Genomic DNA, 22,225 nt, shown 5'->3' on the forward strand with positions numbered 1-22,225 from the left:
TTTTTTGTATTTTTAGTAGAGATGGGGTTTCACCATGTCGACCAGGATGGTCTCGAACTTTCGACCTCGTGATCCACCTGCCTCGGCCTCCCAAAGTGCTGGGATTACAGGCTTGAGCCACCGCGCCGGCCCCATTAAACAATATTTTAAATAATTTTGCTGGGCACGGTGGCTCATGCCTGTAATCCTAGCACTTTGGGAGGCTGAGGTGGGTGGATTACCTGAGGTCAGGGGTTCAGGACGAGCCTGGCCGTCATGGTGAAACCCCTGTCCTTAGGAAAAAAAGAAAAAAAAAAAAAAGAGAGAGAGAATAGATTAAAAAAATTTTTTGTGCATGAAACGGTTTGTGTTAAGTACTTATGTGTGGAATTTTCTACTGTGGCACCATGTTGGCACACAAAAAGTTCTGGATATTGGAGCACTTTGGATTTCAGATTTTTGGATTAGGAATGTATAAGAAAAAAGAATAAAGAGTAAAATAACATCTATACAGACAATAAAAGTATGCCAAAAAGACATACTCAAAAAACAGGTCCAATGCACTATATTATTTCAAAATGAAGTATAAGACATTAAGAAAATTATAAAAGGAATGAAAGAACAAATTTAATTGAAATTCAAAAATGAAGTGACAGAAATCAAGAACAAATGAAAAATTACAGTAGCAGTAGCAGAGTTTGGGTTCCCACTCTAGGGGCTGGCTCTACTGTGAACCACACCTCAGGCTCTTCTGGAGCCGCCTCCTGTGCTACTAATGAAGGAGCTGAGTTTCTTTATTTTAAAAGTGGCTTTAAAATATTTTAAAATAATAAATAGTGTTGAGTGATTATAGTAAAGATGACTAACTAAAATATGAAAAATTTATTTTAGAATGTTGTGGCTGCTTCAGTAGAAAATTAAAATTTAAATCTCAAGTACTGCACTTTTAATCCAAAGACTGTGGCACCTTACTACATTAAATGTGATTTGGTGAAAAGTGAATACAATTTTTTGGAAGCCAAAACCAAAAAAGTGAATTTAATATGTGGCAGCAAATGTCACAGTACATTATGGAGACATACTTATGTAGAAACTTACCCCAAATTTATTAGACAGAGCAATCTTTTGTAATATCACACGTACATTATTATAAATTGGAATTTTGCCATCATAAAGATGTAGAGAATATGGTTAAGAAAAGGATGCTGTTAGCAGGCCGGGCATGGTGACTTATGTCTGTAATCCCAGCACTTTGGGAGGACAAGGCAGGAGGATCGCTTGAGCTCAGGAGTTTGAGACCAGCCTGGGCAACATGGTGAAACATGGTCTCTACAAAAAATACAAAAATTAGCTGGGTGTGGTATAGTCTTAGTTACTTGGGAGGCTGAGGTGGGAGAATAGCTTGAGCTTGGAAAGCAGAGGTTGCAGTGAGTGGAGATCACGCCATGGCACTCCAGCTTGGGTGACAGATTGAGACCATCTCAAAAAAAAAAAAAAAAAAGGTAAAGGATGCTGTTAGCAGGATAACTGAATGACAAATTTATAACAAATAATTCTCAAGGTGAGAAAACATGTAATTTTACAAAAGCCTATTCAATATGACTTGTTTTACAAACTAAGAAAATTGAGCTTGGCTAGGCATGGTACTCATGCCTGTATGTAATTCAAGCGCTTTGGGAAGCAGAGGTGGGAGGACTGCTTGAGGCCAGAGTTTGAGAATTGCCTGGGCAACATAGTGAGACCCATTTCTACAAAATATTTAAGAAATTAGCTGGGCTTGGTTGGCACACACCTGTAGTCCCAGTTACTCTTGAGGCTGAGGTTGGGAGGATTGCTTGAGTCCAGGAGTTTGAGGCTACAGTGAGCCAGGATGGCACCACTGCACCCCAGCCTCGGCAACAGAAAGAAAGATCCTACCTTGACCTTTTTCAAGGAATAAATTCAAGCTTGATAAAGTCTTTTCAGTGGTGGATATGTTATTCTATCATGAGAAGGCACTACAATGGAATAGGATAAAACCTGAGATACAGTAACATAAATCCTGAGTGTGTGTACTTCTGTTGAGTATGCACACTGGAGGTGAATAGGTGCAGACTCCATGTATTCAAATCACTGTGGCAGATTTTCCAAACTATAGTACTCAGGCCAAACATATCCAACTCTGGTTGAAAGCCACAAATATGTAACATTAAGGCCAATTGGAGGGAGATTTGAGCTATGTGCAGAGCCTGTGCATTCTGCTATGGATAGTCTTGAAAACTCTCCTATCCCTAAAATTTTTTGCAGAAAATATCAAGTTAAATGAATGCTGAAAAGTCTTAAAGGGAAAAGGGTGGCTTTGCCAGCAAGTTATTAGAAAGTAGTTTTAAAATTCTCCGTAACTGCTGCCATTTCTTTGAACCAACATCAAGCTGACGGAGAGAACATTTTTAAACCAGATTTTGATGGCTGCATTAAGTCCTAAGTCCTGATTCAGACTTCTTCAAAACAATTTCTGATCTGGACTTTAGAACACTAAGGTGGACCTACCTCACCAAGAAAGGAAATGTAGGTGACCTAGATCTGTTTGCTTATTATTCATTAATAAGGTAATTTGCTAGCATAACGGACGGAGCCACAGATGAGTGCAGACAGCATTAACCAATTTGAGGCTTGTTTCTGGGTGAATTTGGACTCTAGACCCAGGGTGAATTTTGCCTTCTTTGTTTCCTAACACCTTAACTTCAGCATTGCACATAGACAGTCCTTTCTTACCTGGTGACTTAATCCTTTCATGACTTGTTAGATTCTTTGCTTTTTTAAAAAGGATACGTTTTCCCAACTCATGGCACATCCTTTGGAGTTCTGAGATGAGAAAATAAAAGACAATTTAACTCAGCCCATTTTATCTTTTGTTAGCAGTTTCAACAAAGAGTCGTTAGGGTGGAATCAAAACTTTTCATTAAAAAGAGATCTGGATTTTGGAGAGTTTAGTTTAGTTTTAGCATCACAATCCTGGGAATGCAAATAATTAACTTGTTCCTATTGACTATATGGACATAAAACTTTGTTTTTAGATGATGTAACAGAGAATTTTATAGTTAGAATATCAGTACATTCTGCAGAACTTTGGAAAAAACACGGACTATGTCCAAGTGAGATACAAAAAACTACTTAGGTAATTTTGGGTGTTTTTCATGTAACTCTGTTGTTATTGTTTTTAAATTGTGATTTATGGTGATTATAAGGTAATACTTGCATATGGTAAAAATAAATACATAAAGAAAATTAAACAGGCCAGGCCTAGTGGCTCATGCCTGTAATCTCAGCACTTCAGGAGGTGGAGGTGGGTGGATCACTTGAGGTCAGGAGTTTGAGACCAGCCTGGCCAACATGGTGAACCCCCATCTCTAATAAGAATACAAAAATTAGCCTGGCATGATGGCATGCTATAATCCTAGCTATTTGGGAGGCTGAGGCAGAACTGCTTGAACCAGGGAGGTGGAAGTTGCAGTGAGCCGAGATCGCATCACTGCACTCCAGCCTGGGGGACAGAATAATAATTCATCTCAAAAAGTAAAAAAGAGGCCAGGCCCAGTGGCTCACGCCTGTAATCCCAGCACTTTGGGAGGCCAAGGCGGGCAGATCACGAGGTCAAGAGATCGAGACCATCTTAGCCAACATGGTGAAACCCTGTCTCTACTAAAAAAATACAAAAATTAGCTGGGCATGGTGGCATGCGCCTGTAGTCCCACCTACTCAGGAGGCTGAGGCAGGAGAATTGCTTGAACCCAGGAGGCGGAGGTTGCATTGAGCCAAAATCGCGCCACTGCACTCCAGCTGGCGCACCCAGTGACAAAGCAGGACTGTCTGAAAAAAAAAAAAAAGAAAGAAAGAAAAAGAAAAAAAATTAAACAGTACGAGATTATCCATTGAAAAATAAATCTTCCTTTCAGACCTATTTCTAAATCTGCAAGTTTCCTGAAGAGACTATCACAGTTTCTGTGGCTAAGGTTGATAAGCAGGTGATGAATTAACCCTTTTTGCAACTCAATGTTTGTCTTTAAAGATTAAAAAACAAAACAACAATAACAAACAAATTGGGCTATAAACCTCTGCCTGTTGGAAAGGGCCACACAGCACTGATTTCCTAAGAGTCATCATTGGTGTTGCATGTAAAATGAATAGGATCCAAGGTTTAGAAATGATTGCACAATAAAAATTAGAATTCTCTGTTGTGGATCATTGAATAGGTACCACTTAGGTTACAATTTAACCAAGCTAAAGAACCCAAACTATGGAAACAAATGGTAATAAGTATAACAATCATCAGAGATTTGAAACAATTTGAATTTAATTCATGGTTTATGGAATATAACTTTTCCCTCAATGTCATGAAATTTGAATGACTGTTTAAAGTAATTATCTTTGGTTAAATAGGATTTTTCAGAAAGATGTATTACCAGATAAATTCATTTCCTAGTTTTATAAACCTAATTGTAAATGTTTATCTTTGTATTCATCGTTATCTGATTTTTTTCATATAAGAAATTCCTTGTTTTCTCATGGTCAATAGCCACTTGTCTTTGATATTTGAATACTAAATTCTAAAATCAATCTTCCTTTATAGTTCATTGCATTAAGCTACTATCTTAGAACATAGAATAGATATTTTCTGTGAAAAAGTTATTTATATTCTAGATTATTTTTGTTTGTATTTGAATAGTTCAGAACCCAATATTTTATTAGTGTGATCTGAATTATTTTCTTCCAATTCATTTATCTTGACATATTTATATGGAGTTAATCTGTCTAATTTTTGGATTTTTAGAGTCATTGTTGATCTCAATGGTAGTTTACAGTTCACAAAATAAGCATTCATTTCTCTAACCAGCAAATATTCAGTGACTATCCACTACAGGTCAAAGGTGGATAGGACACAACACTGTTTCTTACAACCTCATAGTGTCGGATCTGAGAGGCCAACCAACATGGAAAAGCAAACAAACAAACAAAAAAACTGGACAAATCAGTTTTATGAAATGTACAAAATACATTTATAATCTGAACACCCCCTTAATGGTAAAATATTGCAATGATAACATTGACAGAATAAGCTTTATTCTTGCATAGAAAAACAGTTGCCTGTTATCCACAGGTATTAATAATTGAACAGGAGTTCAGAATGTTTGGTCATTTATGACTTTAATTTATGTTCTACAGACTCTAAGAGTTGTTTGGTCCTGGTACCAAAGGTTTTACTTTTTGGTAGTTACTAAATCAGTAGGGGTAAGATTGGTCAACTGAGAATGCTTGGTTTGCTTAGCAGTAACATGCTGGAATTGATTATAAGGGAAAACTGCTAAACGAAATTGGTATCATTAGCATTTTCATTCATAAGTAGTAGGAAAAGTCCAAAGCTAGCCCTGTAACATCTTGATCTGTTTTTGTAGCGAATATAGTCTACCTCCTCATGTTTGATATGTATTTTTACGGAAAAACAAAGGTCATATAGTTCAATTATTATCTAATTACAACATTCTTTCATTACTATAAGCAAGAGAAAGAAGCACCTTTCATCTTTTAACTGAAGTCTCTTGAACTTCTCCCCAAATCTATTCCCATCTAGTTTTTCCTTTTTTCAATAAATGGTAACTGTCCCCCAGTTGTTCATGCCAGAAACCTGGTTGTCATCCTTGAAAATTCCATCTCCCTGTGAAAGGCACTTCACATCCAATCAATGACCTTTCTACCTTAGAAATATTTATTAATTGTATCCACTTCTTTTCATCTTCATTGTCATTTGCCTAATCCAAACTACCATCGTATCTCTCTGGATGACTGAAAATTTTACTGGCTGTTCTGTGTCCACAGTTGCCCTTTCTTCAGTCCAGTCCCCAATAACTATGAGAATGACAGTTTAAAGGAAACACCATGTCATTCTCTGCTTAAAACTTTCAGTGGCTTCTCAGTGCTCTTAAGAGAAATTCAAGCTTGTTGACATGGCTCTATGTGATTGCTACTGTCATTTTGAGCCCTTGCTCTCCATGCCCCAGCCATGTCACCCTCCCTCCTCTTTCAGTTCACCTCAAACTCTTTCCTCTTGGGGTCTTCCAACACGTTGTTTCCTCTGCAGGCATCTGCTTTCCCCTCTGGGCAGAAAACTCATCCTTCAAGTTTTAGCTGGAATGTCACTGTGACATTCTGTACTGATCCTGCATGCTAGATTGGATCCCCCTATTATGTTTTCCTCAAAGTAGTGTATTCTCATCTTTTTATAATACTTACCAGAAATAATTATGTAGTTATTTGTATAATTATGCATCCAATGTCCATCTTTCCCATTACTACAAGCTCTGTGAGAGCAGAGACCTCACCTATTTTTGCTCATGCTGTATTCCAAGCATCTAGTGGGTTTCCTAGCACAATAACTGCTCAATAAATAATTGTTGAAAGCAAATGAGGTCAGCTACTCACTAAAACACAGAAAGGTCTGGTTTTAACGTATGAGATCTTGGGTGTTAAAAATATCTTTAATTAATTTAGAACCTGTAAAAAATTAATCATTATCTTTTCTGACTATTGACACCATATACCATGGTTTAGCAAGATTTTCCCTTTCTCTCTCTTTTAAGAGAGTCACAGAGTCTGTATATATTCTCTGGCCTTTCACTGGAAGTCTTTTTAAATTTCTGTAAGAAGAGAACCTTTACTATGCACCCACTTTCCTTTTGTTGCAGGGCTGGGGAGCATGTTTTTCTCTGCTATTGTTAAACTCTATTGGGTAGCATTTCCTGAATGCCCCCAGTCCCTGATGCTGCTGAAGGGAGGTACCTTGTCTTGCCCTTTGACTCCAGCAAGATGGTAGTGTAGCTCTAGTTACTGCTTCTGTGTCTTGGTTCTCAGACATAAATCCACTTGCTGCTTGTCAATGATGTTGCTACTGCCACTGCTCATGATTTCCATTGACCAGTCTTTGCTTCTTCCCATTGTCACATTTCAGTCTTTAGAAAATTATTTCTTTTAGAAAACTGGGAAATCTAGTTATTTTTCTCCTCCTCCAATCATTTGAAAAATATTAAATGGTCCTAACACAGATACTTTGGGCACCACTGTGACATCTCTTCCTAATTTGTATCCCTAAGCCAGTTCTCTATTGTGTAGAACAGACTCTGGGGGGCCTCAGTTTCTATACCCCCTGGCCTTCACACTCTTGTGTAATCCCCTTCCCTTGAGTATGTGTGTGTGACCTGTGACTTGCTTTTAACCGATAAAACAGAGAAAGGTGATAGGATATACTTGGTTACATGCAAGTGATTGTGTTAATTAGGACTGTAACATCCTCCTTGCTGAGAGGCTTTCTCTCTTGCTGTCTTTAAATAGGCAAGCTGCTGTGTTGTGAGCTTCCCTATGGAGAGGACATGTAGCAGAGAAACTGAGGGCAGCCTCCAGCTAACATCTAGTAAAAAACTGAGAATCTTAGTCTGACATCCTAAAAAGTCAGAACTAAATACTGCCAATAGCATGTGCACATGGAAGTGGATCTTTCCCCAGTCAAACTCAAGATGAGAATCCAGCCCTAGCCAACATCTTGATTTTAGTCTTACAGAGAACCCAGCTAAGCTGCATTTGAATGCTTGAGTCACAGAAACTGAGATAATAAATGTGTGCTGTTATAAGTAAGTAAGTTTATAGTAATATTGTTATGCAGCAATAGATAACTAATGTATCTATTCTTAACTGAAGTACTTTTCTCTCATACTCTTTTCCCACCCATTTATGGATGAGAAAACTTTCAGCACAAAACTTGGTCAAAGCTTTGTGAAAAAGTAGATATTATGGCATCCTCTTCTTACAGGTAATTATTTACCCACATAAAAAATCTAATCAAGTATGACTTTTGTCTTAAGAATCCTTATGATTATCCCTTCTACCTCCAGGGATCATATGTATGTACCCATTCAGAAGTAAGACCTTTTATAATTAATTCCCTCAGTTCCTGGCTAGGGAAATACAGCTACAACTACTTCTTCCTTGACAAAACCTCTCTCATGAATAGGATGTCTCTCATTCTAGCACAGAGCAATCTAACACAGTGTCATCTGTTAATACTGTAATATCTAAGTATATTTCTCTAAAAAAAGTTGTCTGAATGTTCAGTTCCATACCATGTATTTCATATCAGAAGTATGTCTGAAATGGAATGTATCTGATCCTAAAATGTCTAAGTGTGGAGGGAAAGCTCTACAGATAGAAATATAATGCAAGTTACATTTTTACAAATTTTCTAGAAGCTTTATTAAAAAAATAAAAAACCCAGATGAGATGAATTTTAGTAATATATTTTATTTAACTGAAGATACTTAAAATAATTTCAACATGTAATCAATGTAATAAAATTAATGAGATATTTTCCCTTTCCCCCCTATGTTTTTTTACACTCACAGCATACCTTGATTTAGATTAGCCATGTCTCATGTGCTCAGTAACCATATGTGGCTTATTGACTAGTGTAGTGGACAGTAGACCTTTAGACAGTTACATGAGCATGTTAAACCACAGACATAAAATAATCCACAAAAAACTCTGCCTGACGCAGCTGACTGAAAATGCATATCACAAATACACATGTAAATAGAAGATCTGAGTACCTAGGCAGGTGTGGATCAAAGAAGGAAGCTCTATTAGGATTCTCCAGAGAAACAGAACAAATAGTATACACATAGACATAAAGAAGGAAATTTATTATGAGGGATTGACTTATAATTATGAAGGCTGAGAAGTCCCATAATCTGCTATCTGCAAATTGGAGGTCCAGGAAAGCTGGTGGTGCTACATCTAAGAAACCTGAAAGCCAGGGAAGTCAATGGCATAAATCTCAGTCAGAGTCCAAAGGCCCAGTGTCCAAGAACAGGAGAAGATGGATGTTCCAGCTAAAGAAGAAAGTTAGTTTGTTCTACTTCTGCTTTTCTTTTTAAAAAAAATTGTTTTAGAGACAGGTTCTTACTCTGTCACTGAGATTGAAGTGCAGCGGCATTATCATAGCTCACTACACTCCTGTACTCTAGCTATTTTTATTTTTTTTGTAGAGGCAGGGGTCTCTTTATGTTGCTCATATTAGTCTTGAACTCTGGCCTCAAGCAATAGTCTTGCCTTGGCCTCCTAAAGCATTGGGATTATAAGTGAGCATGAGCCACTGGGCCGAGCCTAGTATCTCTGCCTTTTTGTTCTATTTGAGCCCTCAACAGATTGGGTGATAGCTGTTCACTCTGGTGAGTGTGGATCTTTCTTACTCAATCCACCGATTCTAATGCCCTTCTTCCAGAAATCCTCACAGATACATTTAGAAATGTTTTATCAGCTATTTGGTTATCCCTTAGCCCAGTCAAATTGACTTAACCATGACATTAAATTAACCATCACAGAAACCATAATAGGTGCTATGATTTAATAAAGGCACAATGAATCCTTGACATATGCAGATTTTACATTTATAGTACCACCTGCCCAAAGGATCTTGACATGTAGGTGTTGTAACCATGCTGCGGTGTGAATTTGAAGCAGCCTTCTACAGGAACAGTGCCTTGGCTGGTTTGTAAGCCTGTCTGACCTCCCTGTGTCTGTACATCTCCACTTATCTCATAGTGGTAATGTTCACTACAAGCCTGAAGGAGCCACTTGATTTTTAAATTTATATTTGTGGCATCTTAAGGGGGAAATCACATGCATGGCAAAATATACAGACTGCAGGCACTGAGACTGAATCATTTGCCAATGTCAGATTTTTTTTTTCTTTTTTGAGACAGTTTCGTTCTGTGGCCCAGGCTGCAGTGCAAAGGCATGATCTCAGCTCACTGCAACCTCTGCCTCCTGCTTCAAGTGGTTCTCCTGCCTTAGCCTGCTGAGTAGCTGGGATTACAGGTGGACACCACCGTGCCTAGATAATTTTTATATTTTTAGTAGATACGGAGTTTCATCATGTTTGCCGTGCTGGTCTCGAACTCCTGACCTCAAGTGACTGACCCGCCTCAGCCTCCCAAAGTCTGGGATTTCAGGCGTGAGCCACCACACCCAGCCCAATATCAGATTTTGATGGAGCTATAAGAGGCTTGTAAGAGTAGACAGTTCTCCTGTCTGCTTCCATTTAATTAAAGACTATGGAGTCCCTATGAAGTGTTAAGCTTCATCATATAATACTTCAATTTTTCTTCCTTTCCCAGATATAATGCTGTCTTTTTTTTTTTTTTTTTTTTGAGACAGAGTTTCGCTCTTGTTGCCCAGGCTGGAGTGCAATGGCGCGATCTCGGCTCACCGCAACCTCCGCCTCCTGGGTTCAGGCAATTCTCCTGTCTCAGCCTCCTGAGTAGCTGGAATTACAGGCACACGCCACCATGCCCAGCTAGTTTTTAGTATTTTTAGTAGAGACGGGGTTTCACCATGTTGACCAGGATGGTCTCGATCTCTTGACCTCGTGATCCACCCACCTCGGCCTCCCAAAGTGCTGGGATTACAGGCTTGAGCCACCGCACCCGGCCTAAGGCTGTCTTAATGATATTTGTTAATATTGTTGTTTAATGAGCCTAATAGAAAATTCTTACTCTTAATTTAACAAATTATTCCTTTCAGAAAATTTACATTTTAAGTTTCCGTGAAGGAGAAATGAAAGATCTTTACCTGAGGATATGTAAGTACCTTCCATCAGATACAATTGATTCTCAGTCACAGAGGGCTGGAGTGCTTCTCAAGAATTATCTGGACTCACAGCTCCATCTCTTTCTTTGATGTAAAAGAACTATGTTATAAATATGCATTAAATTTTGGTGGTAAGTATGTAGGTGTCTGTTTATTATATTGCAAATATATTTTAAATAAGTTTTAAATAATTTAAAAAATTATTGGTCTGGATGCAGTGGCTCATGCCTGTAATCCCAGCACTTTGAGAGGCTGAGGCAGGTGGATTATTTGAGCTTTGGAGTTTCACGCCAGCCTGGGCGATGTGGAAAAACTCTGTCTCTACAAAAAATACAAAAACTTAGTTGGACAGGGTGGTGTGTGCCTATAGTTCCAGCTACTCTGGAGGCTAAGGTGAGCGGGCCGCTTGGGTGCAGAAGGAGGAGGTTACAGTGAGCCAAGATTGAGCCACTGCACTGCAGCCTGGGCAACAGAGTGAGACCTTGTCTCAAAAAAAAAAAAAAAAAATTCCTAAGGAAAGAAAGGTCATATAACTTGTTCTCTGATCTTTTTCCACTAATATTCTCAATCTTGGTACTACTGACATTTTTGGTTGGGTAATTCCTTGTTGTTGGCGGCTGTCCTATATATTGTGGGATCCCTGGTTCTGTCCACTAGATGCCAATATCTTATGGTTGTTCTCTCATTTCTATTCCCACAGTCATTAATTATTTTGGGCCTTTAACACTTCTCACCAAGACTCCACATCAGTCCATGGAATAGCCTGTGCACTCAATCTCTTACCTTGGTAATACATCCTCCACATTGCCATAAAAACAGTGATGCCTATAATTTATTTAGCATCTACTATGTGTCGTTTGAGTATTGATTACTTTCATTTGTCAACTCTAGTCTGACCTGATGAAATTAAGAAACAAACAAGTTAAGTGACTTGCCCCAAATGACACTGCTAGTGGGTACAAGAGGTTAAAATTTAGGTATGCTTAATTTCAAAGCCTGTGATCTTAATGTCATCATACTACCTAAAACATGACATTGTCCTGAAACAGAAGTAGAAGTTGTTCCTTTCTTTTCACAAGCTTTCAGTGTCTTCCCAGTGCATGCTTCATTCTTCAAGGCAGTATGATTCATCCATTCCTTTCTGGCAACCTTTCCCACAACTATTTCCATGCACACTGCATTCTTAGCTCACTGGACAGTGACCATCCCTCAAACTTGCTGCAATGCTTATATCTCCCCAAAATTCATATATAAAAATCCTAACCCTCTAGATGACGGTATTAGGAGGTGAGAACTTTGGGGGCGTGATTAGGTCATGAAGATAGAGCCCTCATGATTGGGATTAGTGCCCTTAAAGAAAAGACCCCACGGAGCTAGACACCCTTTTCGCCGTGTGAGGATACAGTGAAAGATGTCTTCTATGAATAAGAAAGTAAGCCCTCATCACACTCTGAATCTGCCAGTGTTTTGATCTTGGACTTCCCAGTCTCTAGAACTGTGAGAAATATATTTCTGTTGATTATGAGCCACTCAGTCTGTGGTGTTTTCTTATAGCACCCTGAACAGACTCAGGCAATTGTCATGCGTTTTCATGCCTTTGCCCATGCTGTTTCTTCAATGCGACATGCAATTTCCATCTTGTTCTATTCTCTAAAATTCTAATCATCCTTCAAAGCTTAATTCAGATGCCTTTTTGTCCAGTGAAATATTTCCTGATATGCACAGGATTGTTTCTTCCTCTGACTCCCATAGCACATTGCCAGTTGCATATAGCTTTTAAATCATTCTGTTTTATTAGGTGCTTTTCTATATATCTGTCTGTAAATACCTGGAAGGCAGGAATCATTCCTTATTTACACTCTGCTTCCTTCAAAAGAAACCAAGGCAACTAGAGGCTTTCTCTTTTTAGCTCTGTATTTTCTATAACACAGCACATACGAATTCTATAACATATCCACACACAACACTCAATGAAATTTGGTCAAATACATGAGAAGATGAATGAATAAACACACGACAAAAGATTTATGATGAATTTTCCCTGACTATGTGCATCATAGAAAGTTTGGAAAATACAAGGAAAAAAATAAGTAATCTGTATTCTCACTATAGGTATTTTGGAAAATATCTTTCTGGTTAGCTGATGTTGAGCAAATGGCTTAGAAAATCACCAATTAGGTGTAATTTGGTGTAGGTATAGGGCAGATCACAGTTGCATAGAGCCTTGCCCTGTCAGCATCTGGCAGAGGGGTATACTTGTGGGTAAAGCAGGACACATCAAGGGGCTTGTTAGAGGTATTATTTTATTATTTATAGGTATTTTTATGTATAGGCATAAAATTCAAATTACAAAGGGGTATTTAGTGAAAGTAATCTCCTTCCACTCTTGTCCTTCAGTCACTTAGTTTCCCTCCCTACAGGCAACTATTATTATCAACTGATTTTATTGATTTTGTAAGTTAATTGGTATGGTCTGAATAAATAATATGTTGAAACTTAATCACCAATATGATAGTATTAAAACATGGAGCCTTTAGGGGCTGATTAAGTCATAAGGGCAGAGCCCTCATGGATGTGACTGGGGCCCTGTGAAAGGGCTTGAGGGAGTGGGTTGGTTCTCATCCACTCTTTGTCGATATGACAACACCTAGACAGCGCCATCTATGAGGCTTTCACCAGATAGCAATCCTGCCAGCTTCTTGATCTTGTGCCTCTCAGTCTCCAGAATTGTGAGGAAATAAATTTCCTAAAAATAAAACCCAGCCTTAGGCAATTTGTTATAGGCTAAGATAGTGATTATTCCAAATAGTACTTACTTGGAAAAATAATTTTTATACTATTACTGCTATTATTTTATACTATTACTATTATAATATTACTATTATGCCTTAGATAAAAACTGCTATTAAAAATCTAATATCTAAACAACTTTGATTTAGCTAGAATTACCAGCAAATTGATTTGCAAATGCGTGATTATTTTGAAACACAGGTGAATGACTAGTTTTGAGGTTGCAATAAACATGTTGCATTTGTTCATTGTGCTGCTTTTTGTGTCTTCAGTGACTTACAGTAGGCTTCTGGAGAAAAATCAGATAACCGCATAATCTGGCATCTTCAAAACTGCGCTCCAATCTCTTTTTTGTTTTCCAAATCAACCACTCTCATGAGAGGTGCATTTAAACCTTAATTCTCAAATCTCTGATCCTGTCACGTTCCTGTTCACTTCCAGCAGATGACCATGCTTCCTCTTTGCAGGGAAAAAGAAATCATTGTGAGGGTTTTCTCACAGAACAAGCTTCTGGTAAGCAGATACACATGTGTGCTTTGGAAGGAACATCTTGTGGTTGATTTTGTATGGAAGGAGATGGTCTGAGGTATGGATTTATATTGATTCATGGGCTAAGTCAGGTCATGGAAAGAATAAGATTGAAAGATTGTGACAAGAAGATATGGGTGAAGAAGAGCCTAGATAGACACTTTTAAATTGTGCCCAGAGTATGAAAATAACAGGGTACCATGGGAATACTTGTCAAATGACACCTTCAGTAGAAGAGATTCTCAATGACCAAGTAGACAAAAGGGCTCATTTAAAAAGTTCATACAGTAGCAGGGAAGGAGTTTATGCATAGACTTAACATTGACTTCCCCCCACTGGGGCTTTTTTGGCTAATTCAACTCCTGAGTACCTATTACAATTGCTGCAGTGACCAATATCTGAGGCCCTGGTCTGACCCCAAGGCCTAGAATGTCAACCAACCATCTAGTGGCAGGTTGATTATACAGGTCTGCTTCCGTCATGGAGAGGGCAGCAGTTTTTTCTCACTGCAACATGTGTGTACTATAGATGTAGGTTTATTTTCCCTGCATGCAAAATTCTTACCTGCATCATTATCCATAGATCTACTAACTAACTAATTCACTGATGTCCCATTAATGATTGCTCCTGACCTGGGAATCTGTTTATTGGCAAATGAAGTAAAGCATTATGATAATTAATTATGTTGAAATTCACCAGTCTCACTGTGTATCCCATCACCCAGAAGTGGAAAGGCATTTAGAAAGATAGAAGGTAAATTGGGAGGCTGAGTTTAGGTACCAGCTGGGCAATATGACCTTGCAGGGTTGTAGTGCTAACTTTCAGGTTGCAATAAATGCATATCATCTTCCATGGCCACAATACACTGGTTCAGGAACAAATGGATATGAAGTAGGAGTGACATCTCCCACTAAATCTAATGACCCACTCCCCAAATTCTTGTTTCCTGTCCCTGTAACCTTTAATTCTGCTTGTAATTCTGCTTGTCTAACATTTTTATTTTTCAAGGGAAGAATGGGTCCATCAGGAGACACTAAAGTGGTTATATTGAACTGGGGGTGGATACTCACACTTGATCCTTTTGGACTCCTCATGTTTTGTGAACAAGAGAAGGAAAAATTGCATATTTTGGCTGGGTGCTTGATTCTTGTTTAAAAGGGGAAGAGTTTCTATCAGACAATGAATGCCAGGAGGAGTATATCTGGAATCTAGGACATCATTTGCCTTCTGCTACTACCATGTCTAGTGGCAAAAGCTAATGCAAAATCTTAGGAATCTGTATGTCAGAGTCATAAAAGGCCTTTTAGGTAGGAAATTTAGATAATCTCATCAGGTAAATGATTCATTTAAGCTTCTGGCTGAAGGCAAGGGGAGCAAGAATAAGTAGTTGAGGAAGGAAGTTATAAATCCTAGCTATGGTCTGATGATCTGTAGTATCTACCCTTATTTTCTTCCTTCCTGTGTTCTTTTTTTCCCTTGCTCTTTTCATTTGTGTTTAACTTTACAATTTAGTCTATAGATTTCAGATTATCAACACTGAGTTGTGATTCATCATGAAAAGGAAAAGAAAAAAAAAATTACCCAAAGATACATGGAGTAATTGATGAGATTCTGTATCTCAAAGGGAGACAATGAATGTAGCTTTTTTGGTGTGTGTAAGAAATAATTACATTATGAAAGATAAGAATGTGTTGTTGCAATTTGTGGTTTGAAATTTTAACATGGGAAGAAGGGTGAATGGATGGTGAGTCAAAGGGATGGACAGCAGCAAATATAACTGGTTGGCTCGTTCCACACCTTTCCAATTCCATTGGTACATGGCTTCCCAGGCTTTAGAAGCTGGAAAGCTAGACTATATTTCCAAGACTCTCTCTTGTAGTTAGGGTTGTTCATGGTTTCTGCTGGCAGACCCCTCCATTTCCCAAAAAACTTGGCAGGCAGAAGTAAATATCACAAGGCAGAGGCCACATGGTTCTGGCAGGCACAGTCATAGAGGCTTTTTTTCTACTGCAGCTGTCGGAGAGGTTCTGGTGACCAGGTCCTGGATTCATAGGTAACAAGAAGCAGGTGGTGTCAGCAGGAACATACCTGCTGGAAAGTTCCCATGGTGTGTGGCTGATCATGTCTCCTGGCTGTGCTGTCAATGGCTATGCAACATTCAAGCTTGGTTCCTGGGCTCCCTCAGACGTGCTGTAAGCTAACCAATACCCTGTAATAAGTCCCTTTCCACTTAAACTAGTGAGAATGTACTCTTTCTAAAACTAGGACTCTAATTAATATGTTTCTAAAGTAATCAACATCAAGGGGAATAAGACGCCGCAGTTTTGAGGTGGGCAGGAGCAGATGTTTGACAGTCAGATCATCTGACCTCCCATTCAGTCCTTAGCCTCTCAAATTTGGCATAGACGTTCTCTGCTACCGCTCTTGTGGACTTTCCCTGTGTATCCTCTTGGTAGAATTTGACCCTGTTGCCCACCTAATACTTTTTTTAAAAAAATGCTCTCTTCCTTTAGCCTCTATGTACATAGTCTTCTGGTTTCCTTCATTCTCTGTGTTTCTCCTCAGTATTCTTTGAGGGACCCTCTTTCTCCGCTGCTGATCATTTAATGATGAGGATTCCTCAGTGGTCTGTAATTAATCTGCTTCTCTTCTTACTCTACATATTATTCAGGGTGATTTTAGATTTTCTCTACTTACATTGCTTTAATTAATGCCTGCACAATGCTGACTTCCAAATTTACTTCTTTAGGATAGTCACCTCTCCTAAGCACCAGCTGCAGTCTGAATATCTCTAACGCACTGTTGCCCAAGCACTTTAAACACAGCATGGACAAAACAGAACTCAGCAGCTTCCTACTCTTACCTCCTAAAAATATCTCAAATTAGCAAACTTCTCTTTCATTGTATTTCCTGTACTGGTGAATGGCACCACTGTCCACAGGGTTGCTCAAGCCAGAAACTGGATATCAACTGTCCATCTCTTTTTTGCTTAGTCAAACAATCTTCAAGTCCTATTGTTTCTACGTTCAAACTATTAATATGTCTTAATTGTTCTCTACCATCTTAGTTTTAGATGCTGTTGTCTCCAGTCTAGCTTCCTGCAACAGCCTGCCAGCCAGTCTCTATTCCTTCAATCTTGCCTCCACTTCATTCTTCACACTGAAGACAGACTAATACATCCCGATCTCATGTTGAGTAATGTCTTTTCACTGTCCATGGAATGCCTTTACCATTTTCACAGGGCTTGCAGTGTCTTCCATGGGCTGTCTTCTCTAGTATCATTTATTGCGCTCCTTGCTCCCTCTCCAACATGTTTTATGTCCACCATATTGAACTTCTCTCAGGTCCTAGAAGATGCCATGTTCTCTTGAGTCTGTGGAATAGACTCACTCTCTCTCTCTCTAAAGGTACTGATTTTAACTTGGATATTACTTTCTTCAGCAAGTCTTTTTCTTCTGGGCTTTTGTTGCTGTTTGTCTAATAGCAGGCAAGGTACCTTCCACTCTCCCTATAATGCATTTGTGACATGCAATTGTGACACTTGATTTACTTTTCTATCTTGCCTCAATGGACCGAGTACTGTGGAGGCAAGAGCTATGACTCTTTTGTGCATTGTTAATGGTCCCATCACCTAGCAGAGTACTTGGTGCTTAAATATTGGTAAAATGAATGAACAATTAGGCCGGGCGCAGTGGCTCAAGCCTGTAATCCCAGCACTTTGGGAGGCCGAGGCAGGTGGATCACGAGGTCAAGAGATCTAGACCATCCTGGTCAACATGGTAAAACCCCGTCTCTACTAAAAATACAAAAAATTAGCTGGGCATGGTGGCGCGTGCCTGTAATCCCAGCTACTCAGGAGGCTGAGGCAGGAGAATTGCCTGAGCGCAGGAGGCGGAGGTTGCAGTGAGCCGAGATCATGCCATTGCACTCCAGCCTGGGTAACAAGAGCAAAACTCCGTCTCAAAAAAAAAAAAAAAAAAAAATGAACGAACAATTTACACAATTAATAGGGTAGTATATGATAGGGAGTAATAGTTAAATAATCGTTCACTAATTGCTGCCCAGTAGCCCTAATTGTAGCAATTAACTAAAATGAAACAGTTGAATAAATCTAAATCATTATCCAGCAGTGTGTTTCTTTACACCATTACCAACTTAAAAAAAGGGCTTATTAAGGTACAACTTACAATAAAAAGCATACATCTTAAATCTAAAGTTTCGCTGATTTTTGCTTACATATATGCCTATAAACCCCCACTCAGATCAATGTATAGAACACTTCCAGCACCACAGAAGGCTCCCTTGCCCCTCTTCCAATGAGTATCCTCCCAAAGGTAGTCTTTATTTTGACCTCTATCAAGCAGCACAGTTTGTCTGCCTAACTTTGAACTCTACATAATGGAATTATAAAATATGCCATTTTTGGTGCTTTTTTCCTTTACTCAACATCATTTTGGTGACACTTGTTCTTTTTCATTGCTATGTTCATTCCATTGTATGAATACACTATACTTTATCCATTTTACTGTGAAAGGACATTTTGGTTGTTTCTCTTTCATGAATAATTTCACTTATTATAAATGAAGCTATTACAAACATTTTTATATATGTCTTTTGGTAGATGTAAGCACTAATTTCTTTCGGGTTGGTAGCAAGAAGAGAATTTGCTTTATCATAGGCTATGCACATGTTTAGCGTAAGTGGATATACTGCCAAATGTTTTACCAAAGTCATTATACCAATTTATTCTCCTATTGATAAATGTATGAGAGTTCTAAATGTTCTATATCCTTGATATTGCTTCCTATTGTCTTTTGCCAATTTACAAAAATGGACACAATTATCCAAGATGAAAACTGAAATTACAAATTACTATGATACTATAAAAGCATTCAAAATAGGCTTCCTGAGGTTGCTGAGTTTCCAGGGGTAAAATAGTAAGAATAGCTAACATTGATTGAGCATATGCTGCTTGCTGGGCATATTTTAGGCACTTTCTGTAGGTTACCTTATTTAATTATCACTATAGCTCTATAAAGTAGGTACTGTTATCCTTGTTTTACGGATGAGGAATCTGAGGCATAGAGAGACGTATCATTAATTCATAGAGTTTTAAAGAGCTGACCTATATAGGTCAGTGAATGCAAACCCTCATTACTGACAAAAAAGCCAGCCTGGAAAGCAGGCTGCATCTTATGAAAGGAAGACCACTTAGTTTGTTAGAGATAGCATCTGGATTAGAATCCAGATCTCCTAAGTTCTCATCCAGCATTGATAATAAATCAACAGTGTACAACCTAGATAATATTAACAGCAACCCAAACATTTTTTAAAAAGTGCTTCAATCCCTTCAGAATTTAGTTACTGTAACTTTGGTTTGTGGAATACTTTTACCAAGTTCTAAAGCCTTTTAAAAAGTGTCAGGCAAGATAACAGAGGAAAAGGATTCATTTTGCAGGACCAAAAGCTTATACAATTTGGGCAAGACACTTGTTAAGAAAAATATTATGGAAATATCTTACTCTTGCAAATGTTACAAAAACATATGACCATGTGCTCCAGCCTCCAATTACAAAGATTTTCCCCAATTGTCCCTCTCCTGATATTCTTGCCCATGTATGGTTCTTCTTCCATATTGTATTGCAGTGTGGTCTGTGAGACCACTGGAATATAGTAGAAGTGATGATATGTCACTTCTGAGGCTAGGTTATAAAAGACATGATGGGCCGGGCGCGGTGGCTCAAGCCTGTAATCCCAGCACTTTGGGAGGCCGAGGCGAGTGGATCACGAGGTCAAGAGATCGAGACCATCCTGGTCAACATGGTGAAACCCCGTCTCTACTAAAATACAAAAAAAATTAGCTGGACATGGTGGCGCGTGCCTGTAATCCCAGCTACTCAGGAGGCTGAGGCAGGAGAATTGCCTGAACCCAGGAGGCGGAGGTTGCGGTGAGCCGAGATCACGCCATTGCACTCCAGCCTGGGCAACAAGAGCGAAACTCCGTCTCAAAAAAAAAAAAAAAAAAAAAAAAAAAAGACATGATGACTTCGACCTCTCTTGAATCATTCACTCTGGGAGAACACAGCTAACATGTTGTCAGAACCCTCAGACGGCATTGAAAAGAAGCCTGTGTTGTGAAAAACAGAGGCTTCCAGGTTATAACCAAGTTGGTCAACAATTTTGGAAGCAGATCCTCCAGCCCTGGTCAAGTCTTCAGATAACTGCAGCCCTGGCTGACAACCTGACTGTAACCTCTTGAGATATCCTCAGCCAGAGCCACTCAGATAAGTTGCTCCCAGATTAATGACTCAGAAACAGTGTGAGATAATACATTTGTTGCTTTAAGCTGGTATGTTTACAATAATTTTTTATATAAATATTGGTAACTAATACAGACCCCTCACAGGCCCTTGGAAGAGACCTCTATTAGTGAGAGGCCCTGAAGTTTAAGTTTCATAAGCTTTATGATAAATTGAGTTCTGCCTATGTTAATAGCCAAATTTATTAGATTATTGTAGCAGAGACAGCTAGTTCTCCACCAAAATTTGTGCTTTCTTCCACTGCAGCTATAACTAGTCTGTCAAACCATGAGCCACATTGGCCAGCTTGCTTTGCAGCTAAATGTTTCATGTGACTCAGCTCTTGCTAATGGAATGTGAACAGAAATAATACATGCCCTTCTAAACAGTGCTTTCAAGAGACTGGGCATTGTGCTCCTTTTTTCCTCATGGGCCGGGATAGTAACGAAGTGACCTCGGAAGCCACATATTGAGATGGCATAACCCCTATCTGGTTGTGTCCCTGAACAACTTCATGGAGCACAGTGTCTCCCCCTCCAGTTTGGATACCTACTCCAAACCATTTTGTTAGCAAGAAATAAGAGTCTATTCTATTTGAGTGATCATTTATCAAAATGGGTTAGCCTACCCTAACTGATTATAGTTATGTTCTTCAAATTTTACATACTTGATTTTTTCTCCCAGAGTCTATTCTTGGTGTTATTTACTTATTCGTTTGTTAATTTATTAACTTTTTATTCTGTAAATTTTCAATTCTACAAAAGTAGAGGAAATCACAGTAGAGGAAGCCTGATCTTCCTATCATTTGGTTTCAGCATTTATGTTATAAGGCCATTCCTATATCCTATGTACATATGTCATATCTACTTACATACGGCCATCCCTATTTCACTGGTAACCCTTTCTTCCTCTGCTCCTTCTGGATTATTTTAAAACAAATCTCACAATCTCAAACATCACATCATTTTGGGGGGAAAGTTTTAAATATCACATAAGAGACCTCCTCCACCTGGAGGAATTTCAGCACCTGGAACTCAGTGCTTTTTGTAAATGGAGTATTTTTTGTAAAGTTGCAAAAAAGGTCAATTCCCATTGCTTGACAACACATGATGACAGTAAGAGCTGTAAGGTTAAGCTTGCCTGCTGGTGGGAAAGGCACAACTTATTCCCACAATCTACCTTCATCCTATTCAAGCTGGACTTTGAGCTTATAAATGTACCTGACAGTGCTGGGCAGGCTGAAAGTATGAAGTGAGCAGCATGAAAGCCAGGTGGAGTGGCAGGTAGTGTCAAGAGCTGAGACTGGTTAACCTGGGTTATCTAGTTGTATGCTCTTTAACCATTTACTGAATTATTCCGTTTTTCACACCTTCTCATTTATAAAATGGAAATAATATCTATTCTATCTGTCTCACTGGCCTGATATAATTAAATCAGCTAAAGTATTTTTAAATTAAGGCTTTATATGATTATTATTTTCAAATGTGGAAGTAAATGTGAGCAATGTTTTTAATTCTTATTTAATGTTTGCCTTTAGAGTAGGATTTGTAGTCACTTAAGCCACGGGGATCTATTAAAATCAGTGTTAACAGTGGGAATAATTATTTTTCCCAGGTAGGTTTTGGATATGAATCAGCACCACCATCCGTGAAAGGGAAAATTACGCTGTAAATTTGTATATTTCTAATTACCTTTCATCTGAGAAAATTGGACAGCACCATGGTGAGCCCCTGAAGGAGGAAAGGGCAAATAGAATCTTGCCAGAACTTTTCCCTGAGTGGCTTAGCTTTTCTCCACTCACCAATGGCCAGGTTTTGAACCAGGCAGTTCTGGATAATCTGGGCTATGGAGAGGAAGTATTTTACATTTCCAGATTTTAATGACTTCCCTGCTACATAAAAATGTCTCTTTCTGGATCACTGAGCTCGTGCCAACTGGTTAACAGTGTTGGGCAAGGT

The 22,225-nt window shown here is 38.7% G+C and overlaps 1 long non-coding RNA gene across 1 annotated transcript in view; it reads right to left on the bottom strand.

The window, feature by feature from the left end:
- Positions 1-619: 619 nt before the first annotated feature.
- Positions 620-22,225, bottom strand: part of LOC141585603 (uncharacterized) — a 111,562-nt gene continuing 89,956 nt past the window's right edge. Inside the window, exon 3 of the long non-coding RNA XR_012519159.1 lies at positions 620-2,823. This is a non-coding gene — a long non-coding RNA (uncharacterized LOC141585603). The remainder of the gene's footprint in view (positions 2,824-22,225) is intronic.

Source organism: Saimiri boliviensis, chromosome 9 (genome assembly GCF_048565385.1).
Source record: "Saimiri boliviensis isolate mSaiBol1 chromosome 9, mSaiBol1.pri, whole genome shotgun sequence".
In the NCBI taxonomy this organism is placed as follows: domain Eukaryota; kingdom Metazoa; phylum Chordata; class Mammalia; order Primates; family Cebidae; genus Saimiri; species Saimiri boliviensis.